The sequence below is a fragment of the Gopherus flavomarginatus genome, chromosome 4, assembly GCF_025201925.1.
Source record: "Gopherus flavomarginatus isolate rGopFla2 chromosome 4, rGopFla2.mat.asm, whole genome shotgun sequence".
Lineage (NCBI taxonomy): Eukaryota > Metazoa > Chordata > Testudines > Testudinidae > Gopherus > Gopherus flavomarginatus.
The window spans coordinates 70,704,776-70,722,981 of NC_066620.1; the positions used below are offsets into that span (position 1 = coordinate 70,704,776).

General features: G+C 40.8%; 1 protein-coding gene across 6 annotated transcripts in view; it reads right to left on the reverse strand.

Annotated features, from left to right (window-relative positions):
- Nucleotides 1–18,206, reverse strand: part of CRIM1 (cysteine rich transmembrane BMP regulator 1) — a 321,806-nt gene that overhangs the window by 274,932 nt on the left and 28,668 nt on the right. The window lies entirely within an intron of this gene.

The window sequence follows — 18,206 nt, forward strand, 5'->3', positions numbered from 1 at the left end:
GGCAACAGCCACTGGAATGGGTAAGGATGGTGTAAAGATCAAACAACCAAGAGAAGAGATTGATATTCCATCTCTTGATATCTTCAGATCAAGACTGGTTGCCCTACTAGAAGCTGCTTTAATCAAGCACAAGCTACTAGGCTCAATACATGACGTAACAATGAAGTTCCCTAGCCTGTGTTATATAGGAAGTCAAACTAGATCTACGGCCTTAAATCTTGGCCTTAAATCTACAATAAGTAATTCTTTCTCCTAAGAGAACATAGCATTGTGCTAAATTCCAGCATTTATCTTCATGCATCCCAGATACATTCATCGCACTAGATGTAGTTGTATTGAATGGTGGACGGTTTAGGTAGACCAGCTTGTCAGAGCCATTACTGTAATATAAGGGCAGATGCTAGTGTACCTGTGAAGATCAAGTAGGCCTTATTTCAGCACTGAGTTTCATAGATTGTGTCAGAGGGGCACTAGGGTGTCGTCTTGTGCTGGAGATTGTCAGTCTGGTAGCCTCTCTGACAGCAGCCAGTAGTGCTTAATGAATGTAACTGAAGACATCTCAGAAGGAATTTGCAGGGTAAGGGTGAAGAGGTGGTAACATTTAGCAAGTACAAGATGGTATGCATGGAGCAACCTCTGTTTGAATGTAGACCAGATGAAGGTAAACCCCTGTTTACAGACACCCTGATGTAAACGCCGCTTTTGTCTTCGCACAGAGAAAGTGTTCAAACTTCATCCTGCAGTGCTCATGTGTTCTATTCCCAAAGCTTTCTGTAGTATCTGTGAGTGTAGAGTTCTGCATAAGTAGTGTTTGAGAGACAGTTGAATGCCTAAGAAGCTAGCACAGAGCAAGCAAGGGCCATCAACATTAAAAGACTCTTCTGCTGGAACAAATGGTTTGCTACTGGTTGGGTCTTCAGCTTTGAGATAAAGACCCTCCCCCTCCCCTAAAAAAAGGGGTTGCTTTTTTGAGAAAGCTGTCAGTTCATGGCCACATGCCAGAAGTCCATGCTAAGAACAGAGAAGACATGAGGGGGTCTGCTTTCCTGAAACACTAACCAGACTTCACCCAGAGAAAAGGGTGAAATGTAATTCATAAATGTGCATCTCAGGGCTGTTTGTTTTTCAAAGATCTGTAACTCTTTGATGCTGTTTAAGAGTAAATTGTTTGTGATTAAGAAATTCCTTTAATTCTGTGTTTAATGTACTTGCCTACCACATTAATCTCTTAAGGGACAATCAAGAAGCTAAGTGCCCACAGCAAGGTGGAACTCTGCAGAAGTGTATATAAGCAACCTTGGGTGCACAAAGACTGACACTGGTTCTGGGATCTAGGTGGCTGCACAGTCTTGTTGCCCAAGAACAGCGTCAGACAGGGGATTCACACTCGGTCGGTGCCTGAATTTCTAGCACTTGATAGCGATTAACCACTACTTGGATCCCAAAACTAGAGTTCTTGGAAGAACATGGGATCCAATCTATGATGAGCAGGACTCCACTACTGGTGTCCATCCAGAGTGGCAGACTGGGCCAGGCTGTGATGCTCAGCATGAGAAATAAGTCTGCTAGTAACAAACAACTTCAGAGACCCAGGAAATGGGAAAACAATCTAGTGCAATGTAAAAACAGTATTAAATCCTTATTCAAATTCTCTTGAACATCCAGCTGCTACTGTTACACTTCTGCACATTGTATTTAAACAGACCAAGTGCAGGGATATACCTTCCACAAATAAATATTGAGTAAACTGAATCTACCCTAGTTCTTAGCATAAAACTATAGATCTTTTGAAATTACAGATGACACTGTACCTACTTTTTGCATGGTGCCCACTAGTATGGAATCAGGCCTGCTCCTCCTTGTTACAGTTAGATCTACCCCTTGGCTGGGAGCTAAGTTCCTGCCACACAGCACTGTCAGTTGCATCTTTTATGGGCTCGATTAGTCTCCTACCTGATGGTAAAAACTCCTCTTGCAGTGCTCCTACAATAATGGAGTTAGAAGCAGGATTGTAGTGGCTTGCAGGGAGCTATAGTGACTAGAGCAGTTCCCTTCTGTACTACAAATCCTGTTTTGGTGGGCACATACATGGCCTTAATGTATAAGGCTTAAATCATTGTGCTGCCAGGCTTTGGATCTAGACTCCCCAGTGGATCATATGTAGATGATTAAGTAGGTTATGACTAACCTCCATGTGGTATCCCAACTCTTAAATGCCTCTCTGGATGTGGTCACTCTGGGCTCCTTATTGCTTATTAAATGTCCTCAAACATCATTAAGACAGAGTGAATGTTACCAAGTAGTGCCTCAAACTTCTAGAATGTAAAGAGGGGTTTAACTTCAACTCCTCAAAACCAGGAAATACAAAGTTAAGGTACATGTTAGCCCTGCAACCCAACCTTAACTCTGCCCTCTTTGAGAGATGCCCCAACCTGCTAGCACCACACATAATGGATGTTTTAGTCTAGCCCACAATGAAGAAGGCAATACAAAGGGGAGCTCCTGAAAAGAAATGGTATTCACAAAATAAGATGGATTTGACACAGCTATATCACCAATCTCTCACATCAATACCACCCAGTATGCCTCCGACAGGGGATATCAGTTACACCTCGACATATAGGAGAATCTGACTTTGAAGAAAATGCAATGCCTACCACATTAATCTCTTTAGTAATTTTCTTTACTACCTCTGTTCTTATACAGCACTCACTGTGATGTGTGAAAAAACAAGGCTATTGAAAAGCTTTACATTCCCCCCAACCCCCTTTAAAAGGTAGGCTATTCTTTCCAAACATAAATCTGGAAGCTCTACTGAAATTTTTAAATTGTAGAATCTGGGTGCACTACTGAAACAGAATTCCAGCCTGACTTCCAATAGGTTTGTTTCTTCTCCTTTTTTTGTCCAAGACACCATATGAAACAAGCCATTCAACTACACCCCCGCCTTGAGCAGACAGAAAAGACATGTTCCTTTTGGCATTATTACTGTCCCTTATCCACTTCTGCAAAAAGTCTGCAATGACTACTGTGGGGAAAAAAGAAGAGACCTACTGATGTAACTGTGCCAAGTAGTATGAAGACTCAAACCCAGATGCTAGAATGTTAGGCATTTCCTTTGTTACAATGTGACTATATCCATTAGCCAAAAGGTCAAAAGAACATTTTAAGAACTTTAGTATTTTTTAACCTAGGGTGAATATTTTCTTTGCCTTTCCAGAGTTATGTGCCAGTGCCAAGCATGTTTAAACTAACATTTAACATGTCAAATTACCGGTAATTAATATTTTAGAAGCTAAAATTTTGGCATGTATATCTTACAAATCATTTAAATTCCAGCACCTTAAATTAATGTGGATTGGTTTGTCACTATGACAACTATTTTACATGTGCATAAAACTCAAGTTTGCAAAGCCAGCCATAAACCCATTGACTATAAAAGTTCACTATTTTGTTCTCTTTCAAAGAATCTTTATAGCTCTTAACCTGGAATGCTATGTTTAGTTTTTCTGTGTTGAAAGTTAAAATTAACATGATTTAACACAGAGACTGATCTAACGTAGCTAGATTCTAGCTATTTGACAGTATAGCACAAAAGTCAGACTACAGGTATTTTCTGGATAGTATAATATACAGTGCATAAGGAGATGGGAAACATTTGGTCAGTGGCACTGCTTTTAAAAGAATCTCTGAGACGAGGTATGTCTGAAATCCATATTGGCACCAAGGCTACCCAAAAAAGTAGAGAGGTCTTGGAATAATCATAGGTAGGTGGAAGAGTACAAGATGGAGCTCTTAGAGGGGAAAGATAGTCTTGCTACAGCCCTGCTTTGGGACTCAGACTACTTCTATGCTATCTTCAGCAAAAACCACTTAATCTCTGTGACTTAGTTCCTCATCTGTAAAATGAGGATAATTGTTTTATCCTGATTTGTTGGTCGTGTCTATTTAGATTATAAACTTTTCAGAACAGTAACTGTTTCTTACTGTGCTTGTACAGTGACTTGCGCAGTGGGGCCCTGATCTTGGTTGGAACCTCTAGGCACCATTGTAATACAAAATTATTTTGATTATTAATAGCAATCATATTAATGATGATAATCATAGTAATAATGAAGAGTCAAAGTAACTAACCCAGGGAAAAACCCTCGCAGACTATAATTTAACCAGCACTTGCCCTAGCAAATAAATACTCAAGAACAAAGCTGTAAGGGTTAAGTTAAAAATATTAACAGAGTAATGTTTTAAAGGCAATCCTATACACACAATCCTTAAAAACACACTTGCTGATCCTGCAAACAATTACATGCTTAGTTTTATATGCATGGGTAGTCCCAGGGCCAGCACTACCATTTAGGTGACCTAGGCAATGGTCTAGGGCACCAGAATTTTGGGGGGGCACTATTTTGCCGGGTGGGGGGGGGCGGCACGCGGGTCCAGTGGACCTACCGCAGTCATGCCAGCAGACGGTCCGCTGCTGGAAAGGCTCCAGTGGAGCTGCCGCAGTCATTTCGGCAGACGGTGCGCTAGTCTAAAAGCTCCGACGGACCTACCACAGTCATGCCTGCGGCAGGTCCACCGGAGCCTTTAGACCAGCGGACCGCCCACCGGCATCACTGCGGCAGCTCCACTAGAGCCCTTCCAGCAGCGGACCGTCCGCCGGCATCACTGCGGTAGGTCCACCAGACCCACGGGGGGTGGCGAAATGGCCGTCCGCCTAGGGCATCAGAAACCCTGGCGCCGCTCCTGGGTAGTCCCTAAAGTCAAGAGACTTCATGGAGGGACAGCAGGTGGAAAGAAGGGAAGGGCAGGCAACCAATCAACTACCTCATGTCAAAATGCTTCTGAGGGAGAATGTAACTACTCCCATACATAAAATTGAAGCACATGCATAAAAGTGAAGAATCACTTTGAAGCTAGTCAAAAACATCTCATCAATAATATATTTGTCTACAATAATACATTGTAGAAGTGGAAACCTACTACCTTCTTAGAGCATGTCACACACACACACACACACACACACAGTGAAATTCAGAGGATATGGAAAACACTTTGAAGAGAGCCCTGGGCATTCACTGGGCAGCTCCTCCAACTTAGATTTTGAAATCTGTATTCCGTTGGCCCCTTCCTCATATTTAGAAGAGACCAGAGGGAGTAGTGAGCCTTATATCTGTATTTTGAGGCATTCTAACTATTTCTTAATCAACTTGCCACAGCTGATTCTGTACTGATTACTGTCACAGAGGCATATAGAAGACAGGAAGCTCAAGGGTACACGCCTTGTAGCTGGTTCCCTACTCCCTGGCTGAGGAATTTCCTCCAGCATACAGTCAATTCCAAGGCATGACACTATGTTAGTCTCCCTGCATCTTCTCTCCACCTTTTCCCCTTTCCCCCAGGTCTCTGAGCAAAACGTAGGAGGGGAGCAGCCCTTGTAGATCTTCTAACTTTGACAACCAGCTGACTTCTACCTGCAGGCCACATAGAGCCTGCAACCAGAACCCAGCATCCTTCCAAATGTATCAAGTAGAAACATCAGTTTCTGAGGTTCTGTGTCTGTGCAGCTAAAAGTTGTACTAGCCAGCCACCCTTCAATCTATTATTATTTGCATTACATGCAAGCATATGCTGACATCACTGCTATTCAAGTTTCACCTGACTATTGACTTGCCTGACTTACTCACACGTACATTAGTTTGCATTTTTTCAAGTTGATTCTCATTTTATTTCTTGCTCATGTTTCTAGTGCATAGCTATATTTGCATTTGTAACAGTCACAACACTTCTCCACTTTAATATCATCCTCTATTTTCATTAAATTACTGTTTACTCCCTCCACTGATCCCTGCAAAATCCCACTAAATGTCTCCCCAACTATACTCAGCAATTTATCAATTGCCCTTTGCTAACGGCCTTAAGTCTGTTTTCAATTCATGCGCAGATTTTACCCAACCAAATTTGAATTAATTTTGAGTATAGGATTTTATGAGACAATATAAATGGTTTCACTACAATCCAGATGGTTCTTGACAGCTCTTATTTTTAGGTCTACATTAATAGTAAGACCTATTAGCTTTTGGTAGAAAGGATCACTGCTCTGATTAAGCACAGCAATCAATGTTTTTCCACTGATAGAAAAATGGAGAAGATAAAGAACTAGATTGGGAACCATAGCGATAGCAGCTCAGATTCACTACGAATACTGTAGCACTAAGTTACAAAATATTTCAACAAAAGGATACACCTTTATTACAGTTAAATGTCCACAATATTAGTTTCCATAATATTTAAAAATAGTTTACATTTTCCAAGCAATTGATGAAAAGTTGTGTCTAAAATTGCCAATTTATCAAAATGTATTGTAGAGACCTTTATGCTGGAAACTAGCTTTATTTCCTGCCACTTCACCTGGCAAACTGGGGACCCCAGTGCATCAAGGGTCTGCTGCTCCAGGGCAATCCAAACCTAAACAAAATCAGTATTTCCAAAATACTCCACAAAACAGAAATCCTTTCTCCACCCAGTGAGAGCTTCAAGTGATTAAACATTCTAAAATATATTTTATGTACGTATGTGTGTGTAAATTTTTAACATACCATTCTCTAAAAAGTATTAAATAAAATTAAACCAAACCTACATTCACACAGTATTAAAGCTTGCATGTTTTAACATTCAAAAGCCAGAATTCCAGATTTCAGTTTGAATAACCAAACTAACTTCCTAGTTATTGAGATTAATACTACTGTCCAATTAAATGAGCATATTATTTCTCAATATTACAATTCACAGTATCTTCTATACCCTCAGTAAGTGTGCATTTGTGGCTTTTTTTTTTTTTTTTTTTTTTTACATACACTAATTTCACTGTCATACTAAACAAGTAGATAGCTGACACTTTGTACATGGTAAATTCTCATCTAAGGGTATGTCTACACTACCTACCGGATTGGCGGGCAGCAATTGATCTATCAGGGATTGATTTATCACATGTAGTGCAGATGCGATAAATCGATCCCAGATGGCTCTCTCATCGACTGCTGAACTTCAGCAGTGCGAGAGGCAGAAGCAAAGTCAATGGCGGAGCCACAGCCGTCGATCCAGCACCGCGAGGACGCAAAGTAATTTTAATTCGATCTCAGATATGTTGACTTCAGCTACGCTATTCTCATAGCTGAAGTTGTGTATCTTAGATCGATCCCCCCAGTGTAGACCAGGCCTAAGACAAAGCTGATAATCCATCAGCACCACCTACAGTAACTCCTTGCTTAATGTAGTTATGTTGCTGAAAAATGTGACTTTAAGCAAAACAATGTTAAGTGAATCCAATTTCCCCATAAGAATTAATGTAAATGAGGGGGTTCCAGGGAAATTTTCTTCACCAGACAAAAAACTCTACAACACACACACACACACACACACAAGTTTTAAACAATTTAATACTCGTACACAGTGATGATTGTGAAGCTTGGGTGAGGTGGAGGAGTCAGAGGGTGGAATATTTCCCTTACTGCTAAGTGATGAACAAGCAATGGCTGAGCCCTCAAGGGTTAACTCTCTCACTCCGCAAGGCAGCAGGAAAGGAGGGAGATATGCACATTCCCCTTAGGTACACTGCCTTGTTAATTAAATCAGTTTGCTGAGACCCCAGCTGCTGCAGGCTTCCTCCATCCTTAGCCCTGCTCTATGGAAAATGGGGTAAGTGGGATGCAGGAGCAGGAGGGACACCTTGACATTAGCCCCCCCTCTTCTTTCCTTCCCCCCGCAGCACAGCAAGCAGTGGGGGGAGGGACACAACTGAACTGCAGGCAGCTGCTGCACAGGGAACTTAAGGGAGCAGGGAGCTGATGGGGGCTGCCAGTCCACCCTGATTCCAAGTCCCCACCAGCTAGCTGCAAGGGGTTGCTCTTCCTGCAAGCAGCAGACAAAGCAGGCGGCTGCCAAATGACATTAGAAGGGAGCATTAAACAAGCATGTTCCCTAACTGATCAGCAACGAAACAATGTTAACTGGGACTACTAAGTGAGGAGTTACTGTACTACATATTTAAATATAAGACCTATATTGTCTGCCTTTGCCCAGAAAAGAGGCCATGGGCAAGCACACAAGCCTATACCCTCCATCCCAATGCTCAGGCCAAACAGCAACCTTTAGGAACTCCAGCCAGGGATCCCCGCCCCCATAAAGCGCAGATAATGAGAACTTCTGATCCCAACAGTAGCTTCTGCAGCCTCCTGCAAAAGGCTTTGCCAGGGCAACCACCCTCCAGTAAAGTTTCAGTGCAGTTTTGTTCCAGTTTGAGGGAAGACTCGTTATGTCTCACAACATTTGCTTTAGAACTTGCAACTTGTCACTACATATAAAAGGAAGACAAAGTTACCCAGGTAGGAAATCCAGTTGTAGCTGGGCAGGAAGAGACGACGAACAGGCATTAAGATGTTTGAATAATGCTGGCAGCAAGTTGTAATGGTAGGTTGCTCTCAGAAATGCTATGTTTTCAGTTTGATGAGTCCAGAACTATTCACAGTATCTTAATAGAAGCCCTTAAGCATCAGATGGCATGGATGCCTGCCAATGATAGCTTCAAATAGCTGAAAGCGAAATATGATCAGCACCCATTTGTCTCCATGGGGTGTTAACCCTGAATCTAAACATGAGAGCTTGAATGTCAATATTAATTTCACTGCTAATTATTTTAGCAGAATGTGCCTCTCCTACAATCCCAACCCACACCCCAGGACTTCCTGAGTGCTAAAGGAATCAAATGTCCCCTAGCCAGATGCTTGAGCTTCTGGCTTTCCCTTTCCACCCCTCTCCAACAACTTATACAATGAAGTTATGCACCATCAATAAAAGTCAGCTGCAACACCTAAGAATGTAAGCACAATATTAAAATAAGTCAAACTGAACAAAAACGGAATACTGTACTATCATCAATTTTCATGTTTAATTAATTAAATAAAAGCTTCAGTTTTTTTAATTACCTGAAAGCTGCTGCAGAATTTCCAAACTGTCACAGACTTTGCCATGGAATTTAGAGCCAACTTGCTACAATACACACAGGGCATTGTCTAGAGATAGAGAAGATGAGGAGGAACACACCACTAATCCCTGACTGAGGGTGCCTTGAGCAGAATGCATTTCTCTTGTGAAATCACAGTTAAATACTTATTTACAAAACTCTTATTGGCTAGAATAGACTTTAATTATGCAGTTAAACATTCTGTGCAGTCATCTGCGCTCACAGATGGGTTCTTGTACAAAGGTGATTTAATTAAAAGTACCGTGTTTGTTATTGATTTAATTCCAGTTCCAGTGGCACAAAAAATTGAGAATACTGGCAGAAGCAATTTAAACTGCAGAGAGAGTGTTCTCTCCTCAGACTGTGATGCATGCTTTTGAACAGTTTAAGATGTACACATCTGGCACACACAAACATTATCAATAAAGGTTTAAAATTACCAAAACAATTTCCCCCACACTTTGGGCTAAATTCTGCCTTCAAATACCTATATTTGGTTCCCATTTTAGTTAACAGGCAACATAAGCACATTCAAGGGCAAAATTTGGCCCTTTGCCAGCATCACATTCCTAACTGAAGATAGATGCCAAGTTTTAAAGTTCAGCCATTTGAGTTATTTGAGCAAAAACATACATGAATTTTTTGAAAATAGAAGATTTATTCCAACACTCATATATTTCAATAAAAATTCAACATATTTACTTCTAATTCTCCATGAAGTATCAACCTTTGAGACCACAGGTGAAGTTTCAGCCCAAAAGAAGTCTGAAATTTACAAACAATTGAAGGCTAATATTTAAAATGAAGCTGCCTTCTCAAATTTAATGTTCAATACAGGCAAATGCTGTAATACCTGTTAGACCAGCTTTAGAGTTATTCAACTACGTGTAAGAATAATGGAATGCAAAAAGTATATTTCAAATAACTTCAACCATCTTCATAATCAGCAAATCTCTGGAACTTTAAAATAAAAATGGGGGGAAGGGGAGACAACAACAAGAATCCCTCTTCTTCAACAAAAGAGCTTATATGAAATTAAAGTGCATAAAATGTGTGAAGAACTATATTTGTTCTAGAGTGCAGTTTGACCAAATTTTCCATCAGAACATAATATCTGCTGCAGAGATGGCATGCATTTACTTGACCAACAAACATTTGCCCCCAGATCTCCAAAAAGAAATTGTTTTAATTTTCACATTTAAACAATATTTTCTGTATCATGTCACTTTGTGTGTTTTATTACAAGCTTGATGGAAATGGTGTTTAGGAGCATTTGAGTTAAGGGTTTTGGAAAGATTTCTTTGCAGCTGGTGGCATACTCATTGCTCTCTGTAGATTACTAAACCATTGCTTCCTAATACTCAGCCTGTACATGTGTGTTACAGCAGTACCAAGCCCAGATCAGGGCCTATTAATGCTTGACAGAGAGTTGCAGTCTAATCGAAATATTTGAGGATTAATTTTTTCCTTTGGAATGCACCAGCCTACCGACGGATAAACTTAGAATATCCCTCTCCCTCAGCAACTCTCAGAAAATCCCTCCAAAATTTTTAGTGAGTCCTTTAGCTGGACAACACTACAATGGGTTTTCACAGATGATGAGAACGAGACTTGAGGAATTCCACACCTATAACCTCAGAATCAGATTTTTCGCGGTACTGAGCACCCATATCATTTGAAGTCAGTGAAACATGTAGGGTCTCTGCATCTCTGAGGGTTAGGCCCTACCTGAATGTTTAGGAAAATAGGAGAGGGAGGCTATCTTCTAGGAAACACTACACCTTAGCTTAGCCCATCTGCTAAGAACTTCCTCTTTTCTTCTATAAAGAAGTTTGAGAGCCATCTGATTCTTTCCAGTCAAGCCTGTGAGCATGACTCTTCTCAGATTCAGCCTCTGGAAACCCCCACCCATGGTCCAAGTCTGTCACAGCTTCCCAGTTATTGGATCAAACTGCTATCAATAGGTCCTTCAGAAGCTGAAAATAGCCATACTTACTGCCCTGAGCTCAAGAACATGGGAATTCCCACACCAAATCAGACCAGTGATCCATCAAGTCTGGTATCCTGATTACCATGACCCAGTATCTGAGGCTTCCTTCCTTCAGAAGGTGGTTCAAGAAACCCCTATAATATATATTTACATAATAACTTGCTCATACGTTTTTTTCCTAGCCTCAAATTTAGCCATTGTCTCATGCCCTGAAACATGAAGGTTTACGACCATTAAATGTTTAACCATCGCTAATGTGAACATTCCAAGGTTGGGCTGATTGCCAGACACTTCCCATGATAGACCTTGTTTTCAGCTATGCAAAACTTTGCACAACCAACCATTCAGACAGAATTTTTCTATGTTGGGTATCAACCTCTGGCTGAATTAATCTGAAAGTTCTCACGAATCTTCCCTGTGACTGGACTCAGGATGTCTCTTCCCCACAAAGCAAAATGAGCATGCTTAAGCCCAAGTCTACAGATAAAGGCATGCTTCAGTCTGCAGTGGTACAAGACACTGAAACAGAGGCTAGGGAGCCTGTCTCCCCTGTGTTTTCAATGCTCCTGCCCCTGCTGGCACTCAGAAGAAGAGGAAGCAAGCAGCTTTGAGTGCAGAGGAGACAAAAGCATGTCAGGGTGGTAGAAAAGGCATAGAATGTGACAAAGTCTGGTGAAAGATTGAGCAGGTGAGAGGGGGTCAGAGGAGAGGGGAGGTTGTGCAAAGAACCTTGGACTAGGAGCCAGCTGGCGGTGGGAGTAGAAGGGAAACAGATTGGATGAGGAACTATGGTAGACAGAGTGACTGGCTGAATAAAGACTGGCACTAGGAACCAGTGAGGGGAAGGGGAAACTCACCTGACAAGGAGTTGGGGCTCCAGGGAGAATTCTGGGACCAGCATGGCAAGAAATTGGGACAAAGAGTGAGGGAAAGAAGCGGGAAGGGCAGGAAATTGAGACTGGATGAAGAGCCCAAGAAGGGAGATCGAGTCTGGGAGCCAGTAGGGTACGTGGGAAGAGAGAGACCAGATGAGAAGCTGGGAAGGACTGGCTGGGCAGGAAAACAGGATGTGGGGAGGGGCAGACTGGAACTTGTACAGCAAGCCTGGAGGGAAGACTAGGCATAGGATGAGAAGACCAAGAAATTGAGATTGTGACAAGTCAGGGGTGGAGAAGAGACAGAACTAGTAGAGAGATAGGGCAAAAAGGGTCAACCTTGCAGGAAAATGGGCAAAAAAAAGAGTCTATGCTCATTAAAGCATACTTGCACCCACAGCCTGGAAAGGACCCAAGATCTAGGTCTCACCATTCCTCTGAGAAACCCACTGGTAGATAGTGTCTCATCCCACTTTCATGTTGGTTCACAGAGAATGATAATCTACTACTGCTATGAGTTACCCCATTAGCCCAGGTGGTAGAGGATCTAAACATTCCAACCTTGCTGATTAACTAACCTACCTGCGTATTAATACCACATGATGGTATTTTTTTTTCAGTTTGCTTTTTAAAAACCTAGGCAATTACACACATACTCACCTATATTAAAAGAACATTAAGGTGGTAAAGTCAAGCAATCAAAAGTTAGAATGCCAGAATCAAGATTGCCTGTGCATGCATTATGATGATCAAAAACTAATTTTCCCCCACAGGAACTCTGCCTCATTCAGTACATCAGATGGACCTGCTTTGGGGATGAATCAGGATTGCGTTATAAAAGAAGACCTATTTGTAGGATCCCTGCTTCATTGGTTACAGAACTTAGAAGCATAATGAATGAGTCAGGGCATCACAGGAAAAGAAAAACTTAAGGTTAAGGCATAAAAAGAGTTGGATTTCTACCCCTGCCTCTGCCACAGAGTTCTTATGTGATGCTGGGCAAATCACTTAAACCAACCCTTTTATAGGTAGTCACTAATTGAGAGGGGCTTTCAGAAATTGAGGCAAACTTGGTATCTTGGGGTCTGACATGCAGAAGCACTGAGAACCCTCAGAAACAACTGAAGTCAACAGGAACTGTGCTTTGAACGTATTCCATACTATACTATACAAAGTATTCTCAAAAATCAGGTTCTAGGTGCCTCACATTGGGCACCTAAAATTAGTGGATACTTTGACCTTAATCTCCCTGTGCCTCAGCTACCCATCTGAAAATGAGGCTAATACTACTTGTAATAATATGGGTTTTTTTAGGACCTGAGACCAATGCTCTAAGAATAATTGAAGTCCCTTTAACTTAAGGTTGTTTTTAGCTCATCACCAGTTGATCAGAAAAAAATAATTTCGGTATATTACTGCAATTTTTGTTCAAGAGCACTAACTACAAAGTTATATAGTTTCTTTTATTTCCCCGAAGCATTAAACAAAAGGATAATAATGAAATTACTTTGTAAATTGAGTTAAATCAAGAAGTTAACAATAGAACTTAACTGAGTAACTACAAAGAGAAGAGCTTAAGACCAACAATTGGTGAAGTTATTGCATGAACACAACCAATAAATCAAATCATAAAATTAACATAATGATTACATGATTTATGTAATCTTTCTATTCTCATGTGGTTGATTTAGTATCTTATATTTTCCCTTGTGGAAAAAACGGGTTCAGTTTTAAATCTGTAGGTAACCCAGGTGGCTCAGATCAATTTTAAGATTTGATTTAAACCTAGGTTAGTTAATACTTACCCATAAGTAAAAAACTTAAACACTCATGTTATTACTGTTAATGGCCAGCCATACATACACACAGCTGAGACAGGTCTCTTGTGGCAACTATCCTTGCACAGTCCTGTTAAATAGACAAAGAGTACGTCTACACTGCAATTAAAAACTTGCAGCTGACCTGTACCAGCTGACTCAGGCTCACCAGGCTCAGGCTACAGAGCTGTTTCATGGCAGCACAGACCTCTGGGCTCAGGCAGAAGCTTGAGTTCTGGGTCATTCCCCCCTTGCAGGGTCCTAGAGCCCAGGCTCCAGTCTGAGCCCGGAAGCCTGCACTGCAATGAAACAGCCTCAAAGTCCAAGTCAGCAGGCGCAAGCCAGCTGTGGGTGTCTAACTGCAATGTAGACGTGGCCAAAGGAAAACTTATTTAGAAAAAGTATCTGCTCTTTAGCTTGCTTGCCTTGTGGAGCTTCAGAGTCAGTCAGGAACTGCATTCTGGGGAACCAGGCAACATTTCCTGTCGCAAGTACCACTGCACTAGTGGGGGAGCACTCTCAGGTCAGCTGACTTATCTATGATGTCTTTGCCTTAGTCTATACTACTAGCTCATGTCAGTATAACTAAATTGCTTGGGGGGGGGGGGGGGCAATGGAAAAACACCAAGTGATGCAATTCTACCAATTTAACTCCTGGCATAGACAGTGCTATGCCAATGGAAGGGCTTCTCCTGTCAACATAGTTATTGTCTCTCAGGGAAGTGGAATACCTATATCAGTGGGAGCAGTTCTCCCACTGACATAGATAGCACCTTCACTCAAGTGTGACAGCTGTGCCACTGTAAGTGTATACAAGCCCTTCTGAGGTAAGTAGAGATGCTGAGTTGTCATCTGAAGTGATCTCGAGAGAAACACATTTCTTCCTCATTTACCTGGTCTTTTATGGGTGAAACTCAGAGTGGATTCATGCCGCGCAACCTCTCTGATGACCTTTTGATCAAAATCAGGGGAAATCACAGGTCTCACCCCAAATGCATGGCATTGCCTAATTAGGATTGGACCATTCTGACTCTTGATCCACTTATGGGATTCTCCTTTTAGGGCACTGTATGTTAGTCACATCCATTAGTCTATGTTTCTCCCAAATAAGGAACACTAATGGAATAGCAAGAAGTGATGACTACCAAGATTACTTAAATACAAGGGGTTGAGATCAACAGCAAAAACTATCATCAATGACCTCTTGGTTATTGGGGCCTGTTGTCTTCCTGGTTATAACTTAAGACCCATTGTCTTGACTTAAAGTATTTCCTTGCCCATATTTAAACTTCAAGACAGAAGACCTCAAATAAAAATTTGCCGAACTGTCACATCTGGGATACAGTGAAATAATCTTACACCCAGTCAAGGCTCACAGTGAAGCTGTTTCAAAGCTACTTATTAAATCAAATAGATTTATTGAAAATATAACTAATTTGTTTCCACTCTATGTCTACATGACCATATACATACATGTCATACCTATACTCTTATCTCATAGGGGTATTGTGAAAATAAATTCATTAAATATCTGTGAAACAACTAAGATACTGCAGCGATAAGTGCCATAGGAAAGTCCAGGAGAAAAAATTAACAATTCTGTCTTCAGAGCAGAGTTTGAATGGTGTGCAGTAAACAAGGCCTGGAGTTACAAATTGAACAGTGAGGATAAAACAAAATATTGAATAGCTGCTTGTATGTTGCAAGCAATTTATTTATTTTTATAATCTTAAATTACTTTGGACTTATTTACTTAGTTTCCTAATTGTTAGTTACACAGAAAGGTGTTCCCATGTCATTAACCAGCTGAAGTTAGAAACTCAAGAAAACGTAGTTATTTGTGCATCACAGCATTCCTGACCCACTCCTTGGGAGTGAAAATGGGCACTGGGGGTTACAGTTTTGTTTCTTGACTTTCAAGTGATAAGTGACATTTAAGAAGATTTTGCCCTCCTTTACCTACTCCCACCCACGGCTGTCTCCTGAAGAGGCTCTTAATATTTAACACTGAGAAATGGCTTTCAGCAAAAGAGGCACTGCAGCATCCTTATATGAATGAGCAACAAGAATGGCAGCGTGCACTTTCCCTCTCCACTATAAGCCCCCTGCAAGGCTGTTGCCCATACTTCTACCATGTGAAACAAACCGTGAGGGTAATGCTGGTTTTCAATCCCCTGCCTCCCCATAATAAAAGGTGAAAATGACTGGTATGTAATGTTCCTCACCCTGATATCTGAAAAGATGAAGATTTTTTTAGATATATAAATAAAAGTGAGTGTGGGGGGTTCTTATTAGAGAGGGTCTTTTTCTCTTTTTCTTTTGGAGCTCTGTGGTTTCTGGGGTGTGGATGCCTTTCATGTATAATGGAAATGCAATTAATGCCAGTCAACATGGGTTTATGGAAACTAGGTCTTGTGATATTACAAGTGTGGCTGATAAAGGTAACTGCACAGGTGTAATATACTTAGATTTTAATGCATTTGACATAGTATCCCACATCAGGATTTTTAAAAAAAAATCAGTACTATACAATATCAATATACCATAGATCAATAGGCCAATGGATTAAGAAATGGTAGACAGATCTCAAAAAACTATTTCTCAATGAGGAATCATGAAATGGGGATGTTTTAGTGGGGGTACTGCAGGGACAAGTACTAGGACTGAGCCAATATTTTTTATCAAAGACCTGGAAGTTAATATAAAAATAATTGCTAAAAAAATCTGTGGATGATACAAAGATCAGTGGAGTAGAAAATAAGGAGAACAGGAAAGTCATACAGAGTGATTTGGGTATTGTGATAAGCTGGACCCATTAAAATACAGAAAAAGTTTTAATATAGCCAAATGCAAAGTCATCTAAAAAACGAAGAATATAGGCCATATCTACATAATGTGGGACAGTATCCTGTACAGTAATTACTCTGAAAAGGATTTTGGAGTCATAGTGAACATGTAACTGAACATGCACTCCCAGCATGATGCTGTGGCAAACCAGGCTAGTGTCATCCTTGGGAATATACATGGGAAAGTAGGAAGGTGGTTTAGCCTTTGTATATATAATCACTATTGACACTAGAATAATGTGTCCAGTTCTGGCATTCACATTTGAAAATGCACATTAAAAAACTGGACAGTATGCAGAGAACTGCTACAAGGAATGGGAAAAATGCCTTTCAGTGTGACAGAGTTACACCTGCTCTATATGACACGGTTAGGTTGACATAAGCTGCCCTGCATCGAACCTAGCTGTGGCAATCTCTTCACTTAAATTTGCCTCCTGCGTACATAAGCGCCTCTCTACACTGATTTAGTAACACCACCTCCCAGAGCAGTGCAGAATCACAGTTGATGTAATTAGGTCAATGCAGTGTCTACACCGCTTATGTCTACTGTTACTGGCTTTCACAAGCCATCCCACAATCCCTCCCACACACAATACAACCAATACAAATGCTCATGGTGACGAGGTGCACCACCAACACGAGGTACCAAGTGTGCACGCGCATACAAGCAATTTAACAACTGCGGTGGCTGTATGCCAACATAAGTTAAGTTGACAATCTTATAGCGTCGACACGGCATTAGAAAGCTCAGTCTGTTAAGTTTATCAGAAACATTAATAGGGAGCCTTGATTATGCTGTTTAAGTGCTTTTATCAACTGTAGTAGACAGACTTGACACTGAATACATCTGTCAAGTAAGAGTCCTGTTCACAATCAATTTTCAGAGTAAAACCAAAATTTAAAAAAAAAAAACCTCAGGCCATGTCCTCGCAAACAGAGTGCATTTTCTCATTTTTATTTCAGCTCAATTCTTCAGGTTAAATGCAATTGAAAAATTCTAGTAAAGTTACAAGCTAGCATGTTTGAAGCCATGTTTTAGCCTAGGTGGGAGCAATTTAAGCAAAGTCTTGGGCAGATTCTTGGTTTGGCCAAACTGTTTTGTCCTTCCCCGATTCTCAGATAACAGTGAATCACCAAGGGCTTGTCTCCAGAGTTTTTGTACTGCTTTAGCAACCAGTACAATTTAACAAGTACAACTCCCTAGCATGGATGCAGTCATACCAGTATAACTTCCCCCTGTGTATTTCTGAGAATAAGTACTTAAAAGGTAAAGCACATTTTTATTTCAATCATAAGTGTATTTGGCAGCATACATAACATGGCCTTTGTTTCACTGTTATAATGGGTAGTAATACACATGGGGTTTTTTGTGCATGTCCTTTATATTTTGTTGTTTTTTTAAATGTTTCTCTGCTTATAAATGGGGAAACAGTTCTGCTAAAAATATATCCACAGGGTTGATGCTTTATGCTGTAATTTAATTATCCTTTGTCATATTCAAGAAAATCTGTTGTGACTATGCTTTTCTCTCCCTCTCCTTTTGCTACTAATTCAGAAAAATAGGTTTAATCTATGGAAAGACAGACGCTGTAAGTCACGTTCTGTATGATGCTTTGAGTAGTTTGCTATCAGCAATGAACACCTGTTAGGAGTCTA